The following is a 16,147-nucleotide window of genomic DNA, read 5'->3' as shown; positions in this document are numbered from 1 at the left end:
TTTTCTTTTTAGAAGAAGGATTACACTGAACCGAAACCTCTCACAAACCTTCATCCCCAAAGAGCACCTAATGAGGTTTAATACCACAATCTTTAAGTCACGTAGCCAAACCTTTACCATTAAACCAAGTGTTACTTGATGGGGGTCATTATAGATAGACATGCCTACCAATTCTTTGTCTATTTCAAGCTAGTTCTTGTACAAAAAACTAGTTTAGAGGGGGGTATGTCCAATAATAAAGACCCAATCCATCTTCACTTTAATTTTGTTAAGAATTAAAAGTATCATTTAGTCAAAGGTGAAATTTGTTTGATTGCATCGAGATCACTTTCTGAAGATTATACTCCGTATATCTGATGAAGATACGAAAATCAGTTCACACGACATAAAATTGCTCACGCCTTATTTTTCTTTATAGTCATTAAATTATACATTTCCTGTAACAGAACAGGTGTGGAGGTTTACTCCACAGATGTAACTGGTGTTTATTTGCTAACATAAAAAAATCAGGGACTGCGGTAGACAAAACTAAACTTGGCTGTCCAAAGATGAACAGGCAGCAAGGGACAATCTAAAACTTAAAGATGGCAGCACCACTAGATGGCTTTGAGGCAAAAACATAGAGACCAAGGTCATTGTTACCGATCACCCCCTTGTCAATCCTCGATTGGTAGAAGTGCTCCTGATAGAGACACACACAAAATGGGTCAGATAATTCTTCTTATATTCGGGTTGCACACTTCAAAACTCTATTAAAACCTGGGGTGTTTAGTTGAACTTACTTTCAAATCAAGGATAAAATGTGGCACTGTACTTTCCTTTACCAAAGAAACTGTGCAGCCACCCCATCCGGCACCTGTTAGCCTTGAACCAAGAGCACCTTTGTCGCGAGCAACTTTCACAAGTTCTTCTAACTCAGGACAGCTATATTACAAGTCACCCATTCACCACCAAGAAACAAAATCTCAGTTAATCAAGAAGCATCAAAGAAAAAGTGATATAATAAAGTATGTTCCAATTTCTAACTTCTGCATTACATACATTCCACCCTGTCTGCAACTAGTAAGCAAAGGATCCTACATACTGCCACGCTACATAAAGAAACTGGAGGGTGAAGGGCATTACATTCCACTCCTCCAGCAGTAGAAATAAAAGGACCTATATATTGCTACAGGAAAAACTGAAGGCAAAATAAGCACCCAAGCGCAAATCAAGTGGCAAGTAACAGCATACAAATCCAACCGATTAACCACCAGAGCTCCACTTTGAAGCACAATTGCTGTCAAAACATCGAAATGGCCAAGGGAATTACTCATTCCAATTGCCTTAAGCAGTCAAAGTTGCAATTCAGGCATGTGTATCTTGTTTGTAAAGCACAGAACGGTGGATAGCCCCCCATCGGCCCCATGTAAGATGGACCTATATGATCAGTATTCCTTATGCCCTGCCACTCCCTTACTCTAACCCTTAGACCATTTAAAATTAACAGTACAATTAATGTGTTCTATTGATCAACTCAAGTGAAGCAGGACTGCAGGAGACCAGGAGCAAGTGATATAACATTATGCTATAGTTAGTGACAATACAAGTTTTGCTACAATTCTCCTTCATTCCTCACAAATCTCATCATATTCAGGACACTCACAAGTCCCCAAAAATATTGCTTAAATTCATAAATAAAAGTTAAAGCACTCAAACACTCTCAGGTCGACCTAAAACAGCCAGACACGTGTAGTTTAGTACACAGGAAGACTTCATCAAATAATTAAATTGAACTCAAATTAGCATCACTAGTGGTTAATGCCTCTATACCTGCATTCATAGAGAACACTGCAGCTATAATGACTCTCATTCATAAGGTCACCAAGCTTCTTAAGCATATCCTCCTCACTGCAAAGACAAGTTGTAGAATATAAGCATACAAAAGACTATTTATACACGGTACGTAAAATTCTAATCTCAGCTACTACAGATAATTGTCAAATATTTGTTTCAAACTACTGGGTACAACAGCTATGGGACTCTTCATGTGTTTAGTCAATAACTCACTGCATATGACAGTCTCCAGCAGAATGAAAGGATAATAGGGTCCAGCATGATATTTAAAAGATACACGACAGGGGAAGAGGATCCAAATGCTCAGCCAAAAGCTAAATTTCAACTTACCTCAAATCTGAGGACACTGTATCCTTGAAAGCATGTACCCTCTTGGCTTCAGAATACACATGAGCAGCCCTCTGGAGAAAGATGATTTGGCATTAGGCATAATTTAGGGAAAAAAACTAATTTTCTACCACAGTGGTGACTGGTGTGCAAGCATACAACACAGCAGATGGATCAAAGAATCATAAAATAATCCATCAGTGAAACACTCTAGCCTTAACATCAATGAAAAGTTCATCTAAAACCATCTGAAAAAAAGAAAAAAAATTAAAAAAAAATAAAAAAAATAAAAAATAAAAATGTTCAGAGCTCAAATAGCAAAAGAGAAATTTACAATTTAGAAATATTACCATGATGACTTGAAAAAGATCCAAGGAGGAGAAAAAAAGAGGGGGTGGGGGGAGGGAAAGAAAAGGAAAGAGAAGAGAGTGTTCCAAGAACAACTAATGAAAAAAAAAAAAAGCAGCAGGGACATAAAGACAAAAATTCCACTCTTTCATTATAAATTGGCAGCTAGAGCAGATTGCACAATACAATACAATTGCAGTGTATATAGTGGATGAGATAAAATGTATCAAATTTCCAAAATGAGAAGACACCCTTGATGAAAATTGAAACATTTTGAAAAAGGAAAAGAAGTGTACTAAATAGTGACATTGTCAAACACCTATTCCCAGCATCTGATAACATGCAGCAACTACAGAGTTACATCTTTATATGTTTGTGAGTGCATAACAACCAGCTATATACAAATTAGGATCTACAATAGCCAAAGATAAAATCAACAGATGTCTGGTAACTATGACACAATCAGGATTCATGAATGCAAACATAGTTGCAAGGGTCTAAATAAATTAACAATCACCAGACATAGTATTGGGCCGTAGTATTATACCTGATGCAGCTTATAGTGTTGGGCTGCCTTCAAAACATCCAAAGAAGTTGGGGAGTCGCTAAAGATTGATTGCAGACTCTCATTAGTGATCTTCTCAATATCTTCAGCAGTATATGGTTCCTCTTTAAGATTCTCCTGGAAAAACAGGGAAGGTTTGCATCGTCAAACTAGTGGTAAAAAAGGATTGATTACGCCTAGTCAAATTTCAGAATTAACTAAACAGTTGGTGATTGATAGTGCAGCACAATATGAGCACTTTGTTAAATAATACCATCGTATAACGTGACACCAACTTTGCCCTAAATAAAATTCTCTCCACACCCAACACATTCTAATTAAAGGTTATATAGCATAATCCATTACTCGGTTCCTAAAATAACAGAAAATAGCTAAACCGTGGGTAATGCTATAGGTACAAAGAGACAACTACTATTAATAAGGTATGCAGGGGTACCTGGACAGCTAGTACAGGATCAGTGGAGCCACGAGTGCCAGCGAAGGACATACAGAGGCCCTCAACATCAGAAAGTGTTTTGACATTGGATGCTGCCTCTTTTGGGTTCATTCCAAGCTTAATACCCAACACAATCTGCAGAAGTCAAACAAGCAAACTTTTACGCAAAACTCAAACATCAACAGTATTGCATCAAACACTCATATAGTCATATCAACCCTAAATTTTTAATCAATAAGCTACTTAACACATTCTTTAATAATCTTCAGCTTAGTCGGCAGCAAAATAATCAGAAGAAAAACAATGTAACAAATTTTGATTTTCTCCTGTCTCATCATAACTGCCTAATAGAACTTAGAACTCATGTAGAATGAATGATTTGTAACCATCAAAATTTTTATTCAAAGTGTTAAGACAAGTTGAAAATAAACTCACTGCACCAAGTCTGCATTCAACCACACGATTGTTGTAATTTGTGGCAGCAGTAACAGCTTTCTGAGACTCTGCCAATGAATGCGCTATAACAAATGATCCCCCAGCTGGAAGTTTTACGTCAGTTGCACGAATAGGATTGAAATCTATCAACTCCGCGAATCCAGTCTGGGCCATGACAGAAATTGCCTAGCAAAAACACACTTAAATCAATTGATAAATAGAATACTCTCAACATTGATTGATCTAAAGCCTTGAATGAGCAATCAGATGCCAAACCAGGTCAAAGAAGTTAGGTGGGGTCTTTTCATATTATGCAGTAATATTTTTTATAGAGAGCTCTTTATAGATCCAAAAATGAGCAATCAGATGCCAAACCAGGTCAAGAGCATATTGATCTAAAGCCTTGAATCAGTATGGAACCCTAATTGTTGAGTATCAAGAGAAGTTCAGGTAAACGCCTGGAACGATACTAGAGTTGAGAAGAAAACAGAGAATGTGAACTGTAGTACAGTTTAGACAGAGACATAAAAATCTATGAAAGCAATGAGCGGGTAAGATTATAATACATAATTTCCAACATGAAGGAAAAACGGAAGTATATTTGTAAGTCTTGAGCCTACAAAGTTCAACATTTGAATATTAGGAGTAGCTATTTAGCAAGAAGTGGTCTCAAAAACTTCTAAAGACAAGATAACTCCACAGAAAAATAATTCAACAACATTGACAAACTGCATGTAGTTTGTGAATATTTCAGTAAATATTCGTTATACTTATACTTCAGAACTTAATGTTCCCAGTACAGTCTTTCATTTTACTCAAAATCCTTTAAATATATAACAATATGCTGTCTAACCTGATCCATTCCACCAGACTGCGTCCCTATGTGCCGCTCACATTCACAAGTGAGTTGTGCAATTTCTTTCTGCAAAAAAGGGAATGAAATTTGAAAAAAGAAATTATATTAGAAAATTAAAATATAGATTGCAACCAAGACAAATATAGACAGTAAACTACACATGACTATAGGATATAAGCTGTTACTGTACAGTCTGTTACAGCCTTTTGTTCCATCCGATATAAATTGTGCAAGACCAGTCCAATACATAATGCTTTCCTCATGCAGAAGCAAGTTCAAGTAGCATAACAGAATTTTATATTCGGAAGTAAAGTTTTTTTTATTTTTTTTATTTTTTTTTTATTATAGGTCATGTTGTTGTTAGACCATCTCCAATGGTAAGACTTGAGAGAGTTTCTTTAAGAGAGAGAATTTTTTGCGAAGGATACCAATAAATTGGTATCTAAACTTAGCAACTCTAAATGAAAGTTGCTAAATTTAGATACTCAACTTTGAGTCTTATTTGACAAAAAGTTTGGGCCCCTTATCAATATATAATATATTTTGTAATTTATTCAGGTTTTATTTTTTTTATTTTTTTTTTTTTATTTTTTTTTTTGAAAAACTTACAATATAGATTTGGTGGGCCATAACTTGAAAGTGATATTAGCATATTTTAGAAATTCTCACCATTGGGAAATTAGCATTCACATGAGTTGCTAAATAGAGAAGTAGGTTGGGTATCACCATTGGAGGTAAAAAAAACAACTCATTTTGTATTTTAATACTCAAAATTGAGTCTCACCATTGGAGATGCTCTTAAAAGCTTTTCCCAAATCAGTAACAATTATTAAATAATAGCAACGTTATAAGATAGGCCTTAAAGTGATCTCAGAGAGCTCTAAGACATAGATACAGTCTGACTTGAGAAGAAGATAGCCCTTAAAATTTCCACTCAATAGATCATCCATATGGAAAGAAAAGCAATCAGTCCTCTTGGGAGTCTTGGATCATTTCAAGCAAGTTTGTGATAAATTAATTTCCGAAGCTTAGAACACTAATAGAAAATGCAATTATTTTCTTCCAATTAATGAAATGGATTGTGAAAAGCAACTGAGGTGAAAATCAGCGAGCAGTAGAATAAACTACTACAAAGAGCTATAAATACCTTAGGGAAGTTAACCCCAAAAGCAGCCATTATAGCGATTGTAGAAGAGCAAACAAAAGCTGCCGAACTTGACAATCCAGAACCTAAGTGAAAAAGGAATCGCAAATACAACTCAGAATGAGCACTGCCCTAATCAGATCATTATAAAAATAGTTTTTATTTCCCATGCTAATCAGAACAATTGTGACAATATTAGTGAAAAAGAAAGAAAGAAAGAAAGAAAATATACCAGTTGGCACTGTTCCATCTACAAGGATATCCAGGCCTACAGGTTCACCAACATTTACACCTTTTGATTTGGCATATTCATGGTAGCCTTTATATCTGCATATTTTACATAAAATATTACAAAAAAAACTCTAATAATAAAAAAATAATAGCAGCGTAAACTTTGGAAGACTAAAAATCCGTTCTGAGCTGATTGAATGCATCAGCAGTTAGCAATATAATCTAAAAAAACTACGACTCTTACCCACAGATGAAATAATGACCCCATTTGAGATTCTTCAAGTCAAGTTCCTGCTTAACATAATAGATTAAAATTAATTATAACATCTGCGACTTATACCAAGAACAAGTCTTAATATATTCTGCTCATAGCAGTATACTATAGGAAAACAAGTTATAACAGAAACAGAGTTAATCAAACATCTCAGCTTAATATTGTGTCCTGAAATAACTTAATATGAGTATGCACAATTGCTAACTCGTGTAGTCATGTGTCCATAATAGTCCTTCTGTTCGAGAATAAAAGACACATTGTCCCAACCCTTTGTTATTGCACAATCACCATGAAATTATGCTAAAATCTCATAATTTATCCCTTTTTCCAATACCAGACGAAGGGAGTACTGTATTCCCTCATAAATTATCCAATTAAGGGAGCGAGTACACATTGAATATTTATTATCATCAAAAAACAAAAACGAGAGATGATTAAAATAAACCTGATTGGGATCAGCAGGATAAGTACACATTGAATATTTATTATCATCAAGATTCGCAATTCGAAGCAGTTTCTCCTCATCTTCGCCCCTCCTTCGAATCGCAACAATTGTATCTTGTCTAATCGCCATCGGCAACACCGAATACCCCTCATAATCTATGTGCTCTCCGATCAAATTAACTCTCCCTAATCCCCAAAAAACAATCAAATTAGCATAAGTGAGGGTAAAATTGAGGAGAGAGAAAATTGAAAAAATATAACATTATTAAACCTGGAGATCGCGCGAAGATTTCAGGAGGATGAGAGAAGAATTGTTCGAATTTTGATTTGATTTTGTCAAAACGAAGCCTTGCTTCTTCGAGAAGCGAGCCATCGCCATAAACGGGTTCTAGAGAGGTGTAGATTGGTACTGGTTGTCTGGTTGATCTTCGTGCTTCGCCATTGTTTTTGAATTGATTGACCGGAAATGTGTAGAAAAAAATAGGAGGATGATTAATCTGGTAAATAAGTCAGAGAAAATTAAGTGTAATTTATAAGACCCTCACTGTCGTGTGACTCACCGTATAATTTTATCGGTCTATCCACTTTAGTGTTACTCCCTATCAAATTTATCCAATATTTATAGCTTATACTCGTACGGAGTAACAAATACGGAGTAAGTATTTAACTCTATGTAAACTTTTCAAATTCTATACAAAATCAAATCATCATAAATTTATCTTAGGTCTACTAATTACATTTGAAAAATGATAAACATAATCCTTAGAGTTATATATAATAAGCTTAAAAAGAAAAATATTGAGGAAACATTAACATTAATTACAGCGATTTGCGCGTGATTTATCATGAATTTCCAACTTAATTCCATTTTGGGAAATATATTTAATGCTTATACATATCCCTAAAGGCGATATATATCATTACCCATTAAATTTAACTCTATCTCACCACAATTTTTTCATTATTAGGAGAAAAACAAAATTAATTTTTTCTCTTTTTATCTTACTCCTTGCGTGTTTTAATAAGTGTTACACTTATCAAATTCGGTCGTATTTTAATAAGTGTTACACTTCCTTTTTCTTGAAAAAAAAAACTACATTTAAATATTATATCTTTCTCCAATCATGGTTCCAAACTAAACCCAGTACTACCTTTTTTATTATATTTTTCCTCTCACATTCATTTTTTTTAATAAACTATAAACCCCACTATCTTTCTTTTAAAATTTTTTAATTGAATATCAACTTATCTGATATTAAAATTGAATTGAGTAAAGGAATACATCTTCCAATAAGAACCACTTGCTAGAACTAGTCTCTCGGTACAGACTTAATTTCAGTTCAGTTCAGCTCCAATCAGTTCAGTTTCTAATTTTCTTCTCTCATAAAATATTCATTTCAGCTCAATTCAGCTCCAATCAGTTCAGTAAATGTGAACAGGTCATAAAAAGACTTTAATACCATTTGTGCTTAAAAAACATCAAAGTTTGCATTAAAATCTAATCATATCATATAAACAACAGGCAGCCAGAAAGCTTAATACGAAGTATAAAAGACCATAAGCTTCAAACATATAATTTTCTGCCTCCATTACTTTAAAATTTTAACAAACCAAAAGAGCCAAATCTAGTTACACTTTAGAGTTAAACTCCATAATGACATCAAAATTAACCAATGCTAGAAGAAAACATTCGGATCAGCCACATTAGAGCATCAAGTTCCTAAATTGATTTATTTTCAGACGAGGGACCTACGACTCTACAAGCCTGGAGAGCGCCATCAGTAAAGATACTTGTTGCCACCACCACCATAGTTGTAGTTGCCCTTGCTACCTCCAGAGTTGTTGCCACTATCATAGTTCACCCTAGTCACCTTGCTAAATTAGAGAGAAAATATAATTGTGTGGCTTCCTTCTCATTAATCGTTCATGAAAATATATAGAGTTACAATCTCTAACCCTAGAATAAAAGATAATTCTAGAGAAATATAAAGTTAGCTAAAATATACATGAGATAATATTCTAGTAAATCAAATAATATCCCATAATATCTCAATACCCTCCCTCAAGTGGGAGCATGCGGGTCATGAATGCCCAACTTGAAACGAAGATAATCAAATGTGATTTGCCAAGTGCCTTTGTGAAGATATCCGCAAGCTGAGACGAAGTCGAAACATGAGAAGGAGAAATCAACCCTTCGGTAATTGCATCACGAACAAAGTGACAATCAACCTCAATATGCTTTGTACGTTCATAAAACACGGGATGTTTAGCAAGATGACGAGCCGACTCATTGTCACAAAATAATTTGATTGCTTTCGGATGTTGCACACCAAGACTTAACAACAAAGCTTTGAGCCACTTTAGCTCACATGTAACTACCGACATGGAACGGTATTCGGCTTCTGTAGAAGACGTTGACACTGTGGGTTGCTTCTTAGTTTTCCATGAGGTGTGAGACTTGCCAAGGAATACTAACCATCCAGACAAAGAACGTCTAGTGAGAGGATAAGCTGCCCAATCTGAGTCACACCAACCCTGTAAATTTAAGTCACAATCGAAGCTTAATAAAATACCCTATCCCGGAGTGCCTTTCAAATATCGAACAACTCTCAACGCAGCATCCCAATGCTCACGGCGATGTTCTTGCATAAACTGAGACAACACGTGTATTGTGTATGCTAAATCAGCACGAGTAACAGGACAAATAAATCAAACGGCCAACAAGTCGTCGGTATGCCTCCGGATTAAAGAGAAAATCACCAGTAGCAAGACTCAACTTGTGGTTCTGCTCCATAGGAAAGCCACTAGGCTTTGCTCTTAAAAGACCTGCTTCAGAAATTATATCCAATGTATACTTCCGTTGGCACAAAAACAAACCTGTAGAGCTACGGGCTACCTCAATACCCAAAAAATATTTCAAAGGACCAAGATCCTTCATCTCGAAGCAATCACTAAGATAAGCCTTGAAAACAGTTAATGCAGCGGAAGAGAAATAATTAAATCATCAACATAAACTAAGACGGTAATCTGAACTTTGCCTGTAGTATATGTGAATAAGGAGTAATCAGAATAAGACTATATGAAACCATACTGTTTTAAAGCCGTGGTAAGCTTTGCAAACCAACATCGAGGAGCCTATTTTAAGTCATAGAGTGACTTTCGAAGTCTGCAAACCAAGGAAGGATCCGAGCTTTCAAAACCCGGAGGCAATTTCATGTAGACCTCCTCACCGAGATCACCATGTAAGAATGCATTGTGCACATTCATTTGATGTAGCTCCCAATTTTTGGCAGCCGCAATAGCTAGGACAGTGCGCACCGTCGTCATTTTTACAACCGGAGCAAAGGTTTCTTCATAATCTACCCCTGCTTTCTGATGATTGCCAAACACTACCAAATGTGATTTGAGACACTCTACGTCTCCATTTGACAAAAACTTGGTCTTGTAGACCCATTGACTGCCTAGAGCTCTTTTCCCTGGAGGAAGATGTTCCAATGTCCAAGTACCATTGTCTTCTAAAGCCCGAATTTCTTCCTGCATTGACTTGCGCCACCCATCAAATTTCATAGCTTCTCTAAAACTTTTCGGATCTTTGCTTTGCGCAACAGCTGAAATAAATTTCCGATAATTCATAGAAAAATTTTCACAATGAATATAATGTACTAAAGGATACAGAGTACCTGAAGACTGATTGGATGGCGAATACGGACTTTTAGCAAACACTGTGTGAGTCACATAATCATGGAGCAAAACTGAAGGAAACTTATCTCGAAAACCACGCCCCATATCGGGCTACTGCTGTGCCTCGATATCTGTGGTGTTAGGAGTGATGCTCGTAGCTTGCTGCTGCTGTGAGTCTGCTGTGCTACTGCTGCTGGAAGACGTAGGAGAGCTACCAGCCGCCTCAGCACTTCCAGCGTGCTGGTCAGTGGCTGGGACTGCTGACTAGTGTGTTGTCCCAGCGCCCGCAACATTCCCAGCGTGCTCATCAGTGCTACGAAGCTGGGCATTGCTCGTGGAACCTGCGGCAGTTGGCTGGGCAATGCCATTTACCCCCCCTACCGTGGGATCCCTCTCAAACAAACCCTTCAATTCACAATATTCATCACCTATATCGTACTCCGCAAAATCAACATGAACTTTATCCGTTGTAGCAAAATCATTCGAATCTATGTTCACATCATCCATACAACCAAAAGGGAACACATCTTCCACAAATTTCACATCACGAGAGACAAAGAATTCCTTAGACTCAAGATCATACAACCTCCACCCCTTCTTTCCAAACGAATACCCTAAGAAAACACATTTGCGACTCCTACTAGCAAACTTATCCCCCCTAGTCTTTTGATTTTGAGCAAAGAACAAGCACCTAAAAGTACGAATAGCATCGAAAAAAGGAAGGTTTATTAAAGAGAATTTCAAACGGGTTTTTATTTTGTAGGAGAGGAGTGGGTGTTCTGTTTATCAAATGAGCTGCTGCTAAGACACATTCCCCCCAAAAATAAATGGGCAATTTGGCTTGAAATCTCAAAGCTCTCGCAACATTAAGAATATGTTTATGTTTTCGCTCTACTCTCCCATTTTGTTGAGGGGTTCCCACAAATGAGGTTTGAAAAAGAATGTCGGTTGCAACAAAATAATCAATTAAGCAATTAAATTCAGTCCCATTATCACTTTGAACAATTTTTATGGTTTGATTAAATTGTCGTTCAACCATAGCAACAAAAGCCATAAACATCCGAAAAACCTCTGTTTTATCAGTCAACAAATAAATCCAAACAGCTCGGGAATAATCATCTACTATAGTAAAAAAATAACAAGCCCCACATGACGAAACATGACGATATGGCCCCACGAATCACAATGTATTTTTTCAAAAATTCTAGTAGAATTATTGTCACTCAAAGAAAATTTGTCTTTAGGTTGTTGAGCACGAAAACAGATTTCACAACCCTTAGTTAAACTACTTTTTATTATTGCTAATATGAGGAAGTAACTTAACTACTTTCTCCGATGGATGCCCCATTCTTCTGTGCCAGAGCTCCAAATTTGATGTAGCTTCAACCACAGACACACGTTGCACCTCCTCCAGTTTGCTAAAATAATAGAGTCCGTCTCGCCGAAGTCCTGTTCTAATCAGCTGCTTCAGTCGGTCCTGTATAGCACACATATATGAGTTAAATTGAACAACATTTAATTGATCACTGAGTTGAGTAACAGATATTAAATTGCAATGAAGATGAAGAACAAAAAGAACTCTAGTAATCGTGATTTTATCTGACAAACGAACGGAACCTTCCAAAGTAGCAAAAACACGTTCACTATTAGGTAATCCAACCGGACACTCAATGTTATGTGTCAAACAACCAAGAACCAATACCGATAACATGATGAGTCGCTCCGGTATCAATAATCCAACAAGAATCATCAAACTAATTATTACCTACAAAACCCGAAAACACCTTCCACTGTTCGGTGAAAACCGAACCTATCAGAGGAGTTACGCCACTAGGGACTGATTCCCCCCTGCCGTGGCTCGCTCCCCTCCTCGGCTTTGACCGGCCATAGGAGAAACGTGCCCAGGTGGTGTTTGATCATCACCGGCCATAACTAAAAAAATTAACCTGCTCTTGATACCATGCTAAATTAGAGAGAAAATATATTGTGTGGCTTCCTTCTCATTAATCGTTCATTAAAATATATAGAGTTACAATCTCTAACCCTAGAATAAAAGATAATTCTAGGAAAATATAAAGTTAACTAAAATATACATGAGATAATATTCTATTAAATCAAATAATATCCCATAATATCTCAATACACCTTCTCCTGCTTGTAGTACTCAGTGTAACCTCCTTTGTCGCCCACCTTCACAGTTGAGCTAGTCTTGTACTCAGCCTTGTATCCGGTTTTCCCCCTGTTAGAGTAATCCCCACTTGAGTACGACTCCTTCGCAGTCTGGCGCAAGTAGCTGCCACTCTGCTTGTCGTAGTTGTTGCTCCTGGTGGTCATCTCATAGTTTCCAGTACTAGCTCCGCTCTGTTTTGTGCTGACAGTGGTATTGTCATTCGGTGAATACATATACCCAATCGTCCCCATGTAGTCAGTCTTCTGGTTCGACATTTCCTGCAAGAGCCCAACAGGATTATTAGAATAAGTGAAATTTAGAAATCAAAGAAAGCATCACACAAGGAAATCATTGAAGCATTAAGCATTAGCACAAGTAGAGGTGGTTTCAAACTCATACTCAATTATTCAAATTAGCTTCCCTAATTACTTTTTATTGACAATCATCTGCAATCATGTAATTCAAGCTATACTCGTAAACAATCATGTAATTCAAGCTATACTCATATGTAAGTATATACGATATCAATTTTTTTATTGACAAGCTCTCCAATTCTGTGAAAACCAAACAGGGTACGGAAGAATAAGATAAAAAAAAAATCCTTGTGCCAAACATTCAACAAGAAGTCGAGTGAACGATTAAGCCATGTAGCAAACAGGAAGATGTGTTAACAACGATCAAATTTGACAATTGGAGTGTATCACTCTATGACTCTATGATCTGAGACTCAGAGTACGTACTATTAGTCTATGGAACATGTTGTAGGGCAACCAAACATAATATACAAATACAATGAGTGACAATTGGAGTATAACACACTCTAAAACACGCAATGTGACAATTTACGTACATGAAACTCAATGTTTGTGTAAATTATAACTAACAAAAATAAGATCAATTCTACACAGTGTACTTATATCATCAAACATTTACCAACATTGCTTCAAATACTCAATGTGACAACTTATTCCGGGAGAGTAACACGCAACATCAAAATGGACTCATTAACTAAGAAAGCACAAAATATGAAATATTCAGATCCTTAATTTCATAGACTTATTTATACATTTCAAAAACAAACTATTACTGAGTAACAGATAAAGCAACACTAGTCACTCACATTTACGTCAATACAACCAAATGTAAAATGAGTAATGTGACACATCTATATAACAACAAAGATCATAAAAATTAACATCCAAAAATACACTAAATAAATGGAGCATAAATAGACAAGTTAATCGCAACAGTAAATCGGATAACTATAGTTATATTTTTCGGTTCAATAACATGCATTACAGCAAAAGAATTTGAGGCAAAATCTCATAATAGCGTCATTTTACAAATCCTTAACCATATGATTATGAAACAACGATTTTTAAACAGCATCCACATAATTTAATCTCAACAAATGGTGATTACACATTGACACATACTTCAAAGACGAAAATGAAAAGAACAAAAAATAGCGATGACATCATATAAACATGCATCTAAAAATAAGAAAATGATGAAAAAAAATTCGGAAAAAAAGGTAAATGTACAATAACATTTACTTAATCATCGAAAAAAGACGCAAATTATTGATAAAACAGTAGTTTACATGAATTCATAAGCAAAATTCCTAAAAGAGAGAGAGAGAAGGTGAAGGAAACCTGAATCGGCGAAGGTTGGAGAGAGAGAGTAACTACGCACAGCTAGGGTTTGGAAATGAAATGGTGGAGCGAGGTTGAAGAAGAGAAGACTGAAAAGTTGCTTTTTATGACGGTTATTGAGCTCTAGAGTGAGTAATTCAATGTGAACGGTTTCACTTGCTTATGATAGACCGTAGTAAATTGTTAAGTGTATGGGCGTTGATTTTGATGTGATGAAAGGTTAACAACGGTTTGTGATGTGGGGAGAAACAATTGGAGCGAAATATTGTGTTAGTTGAAATTGGTAAAGATAAAGGAGACCGAGGCTTTTTGGTCTTATCTACTCCGTACAGTCTACGTACTGGTGAATTGCTGATGGTCTGCTTTAGACTTTACTACTTTTATTTATCATTATCATGTCCTCAACTATATTCAACAATCATGTTTAATAGAATATAGGCAAATTTGTAAAAAAAAAACCTTTTAAAAACACTATATTGCGGAAAAAAAAAAATTTAAAATCTTTTTTGTTAAAAAAAAACCATCACATTCGTTTTTTTTACGAGTATAAACCTATTTTCTTAAATATCTCTAATAAACTTTTTTTTTTTTAGACCTCTAATAAACTTAATTAGACTCTAATTTCTTCTAATTAACCACTAACCCACCCAATTACTTAATAATTATATTTAATTTAAACAAAAATTTATACATGAAAAAACCACCACCCCTTCCCCTTCTTCCTCCCTTTCCCCCTCCCTTTAAAGCAACCCCCTCCCCACTGGACTCGCCGCCAGACCCCCCCATGCACCTCCCGCGACCTACCTCCACCGCCGGTGGACTATCCCTTTCACCCTTATCCCCTTTAACAACCACCACCTCCCTTCGATTTTTTGGATCTTATATACTCAACACATGCTCAAATCAAGTCCAAATCAATTCCAATTTGTTTCTAAATCACCATAGCTTCACATACATATATACATAATCAAAGTCAAAACAAACATCAATTGCAAGCAACATGCACAAAATTAAAAATCCCCAAATCAATATTACAGGGTTTTTCAAATCAAGGAGATGATTGTTGGGCTGTGATTAGGGGGAAAAGGAGGGTCGTCTGGCGGTGGAGGAGGTCGCCGGAGGTGGGGGGATCCGGACAACGAGTTTGGTGGGGGAGGGGTTGATTCCGTATGAGGAGGAAGGAGGAGTAAGGGGAGGGAGGAAGGGAGAAGGAAGGAGGGGGTGGTGGTTTTATATATATATATATATATATATATATATATATATATATATATATATATATATATATATATATATATATATATATATATATATATATATTAATTAAATCTAATTATATAGTAATTTGGTGGGTTAGAAGTTAATTAGAAGAAATTAGAGTTTAATTAAGTTAATTAGAGGGTAATTAAGGGAATATGTTTCCTCTCGCAAAAAAAAAAAAAATGAACGTGGTGGTTTTTTTTAACCAAAAAAGCTTTTAAAAAGTTTTTTTCGCAAAATGGTGCTTTTAAAAGTTTTTTTAGACATATTTTACTAGCAATAGCATACGAAATAATGGCATAACTTGACCCAAGTAGAAACTAATGCTTACTTGTATAAGGGTTGTAGTATCGTTGATGTGTGTTGCTTGAATTACCAATTTTAGTGGGGTCTTCTCGGTCGTTAAGACCTTTAGGGCTTAAGGCGTACGTCCCTGATCCACTTCGGCACTTCCTACAATGCTTAAGCCATTAACAAAGCATAGT

The 16,147-nt window shown here is 36.0% G+C and overlaps 1 pseudogene across 1 annotated transcript; it reads right to left on the bottom strand.

Moving 5' to 3' along the window:
- Positions 1 to 381: 381 nt before the first annotated feature.
- On the bottom strand, positions 382 to 7,338 carry LOC145564601 (galactokinase-like; annotated as a pseudogene). Its single transcript, XR_014094864.1, has 13 exons — positions 7,168 to 7,338; positions 6,898 to 7,082; positions 6,423 to 6,469; positions 6,180 to 6,274; positions 5,951 to 6,033; positions 4,801 to 4,869; positions 3,948 to 4,133; positions 3,513 to 3,647; positions 3,059 to 3,193; positions 2,167 to 2,237; positions 1,813 to 1,890; positions 783 to 924; positions 382 to 682 (listed from the first exon to the last, which is right to left on the bottom strand). The product of XR_014094864.1 is annotated as a galactokinase-like (transcript).
- Positions 7,339 to 16,147: the final 8,809 nt, after the last annotated feature.

This window comes from Chenopodium album, chromosome 10 (assembly GCF_948465745.1).
Source record: "Chenopodium album chromosome 10, dcCheAlbu1.1, whole genome shotgun sequence".
NCBI lineage: Eukaryota > Viridiplantae > Streptophyta > Magnoliopsida > Caryophyllales > Amaranthaceae > Chenopodium > Chenopodium album.
The sequence above is the reverse complement of the archived record's forward strand: the minus strand, read 5'-3'. Positions and strand labels throughout refer to the sequence as shown.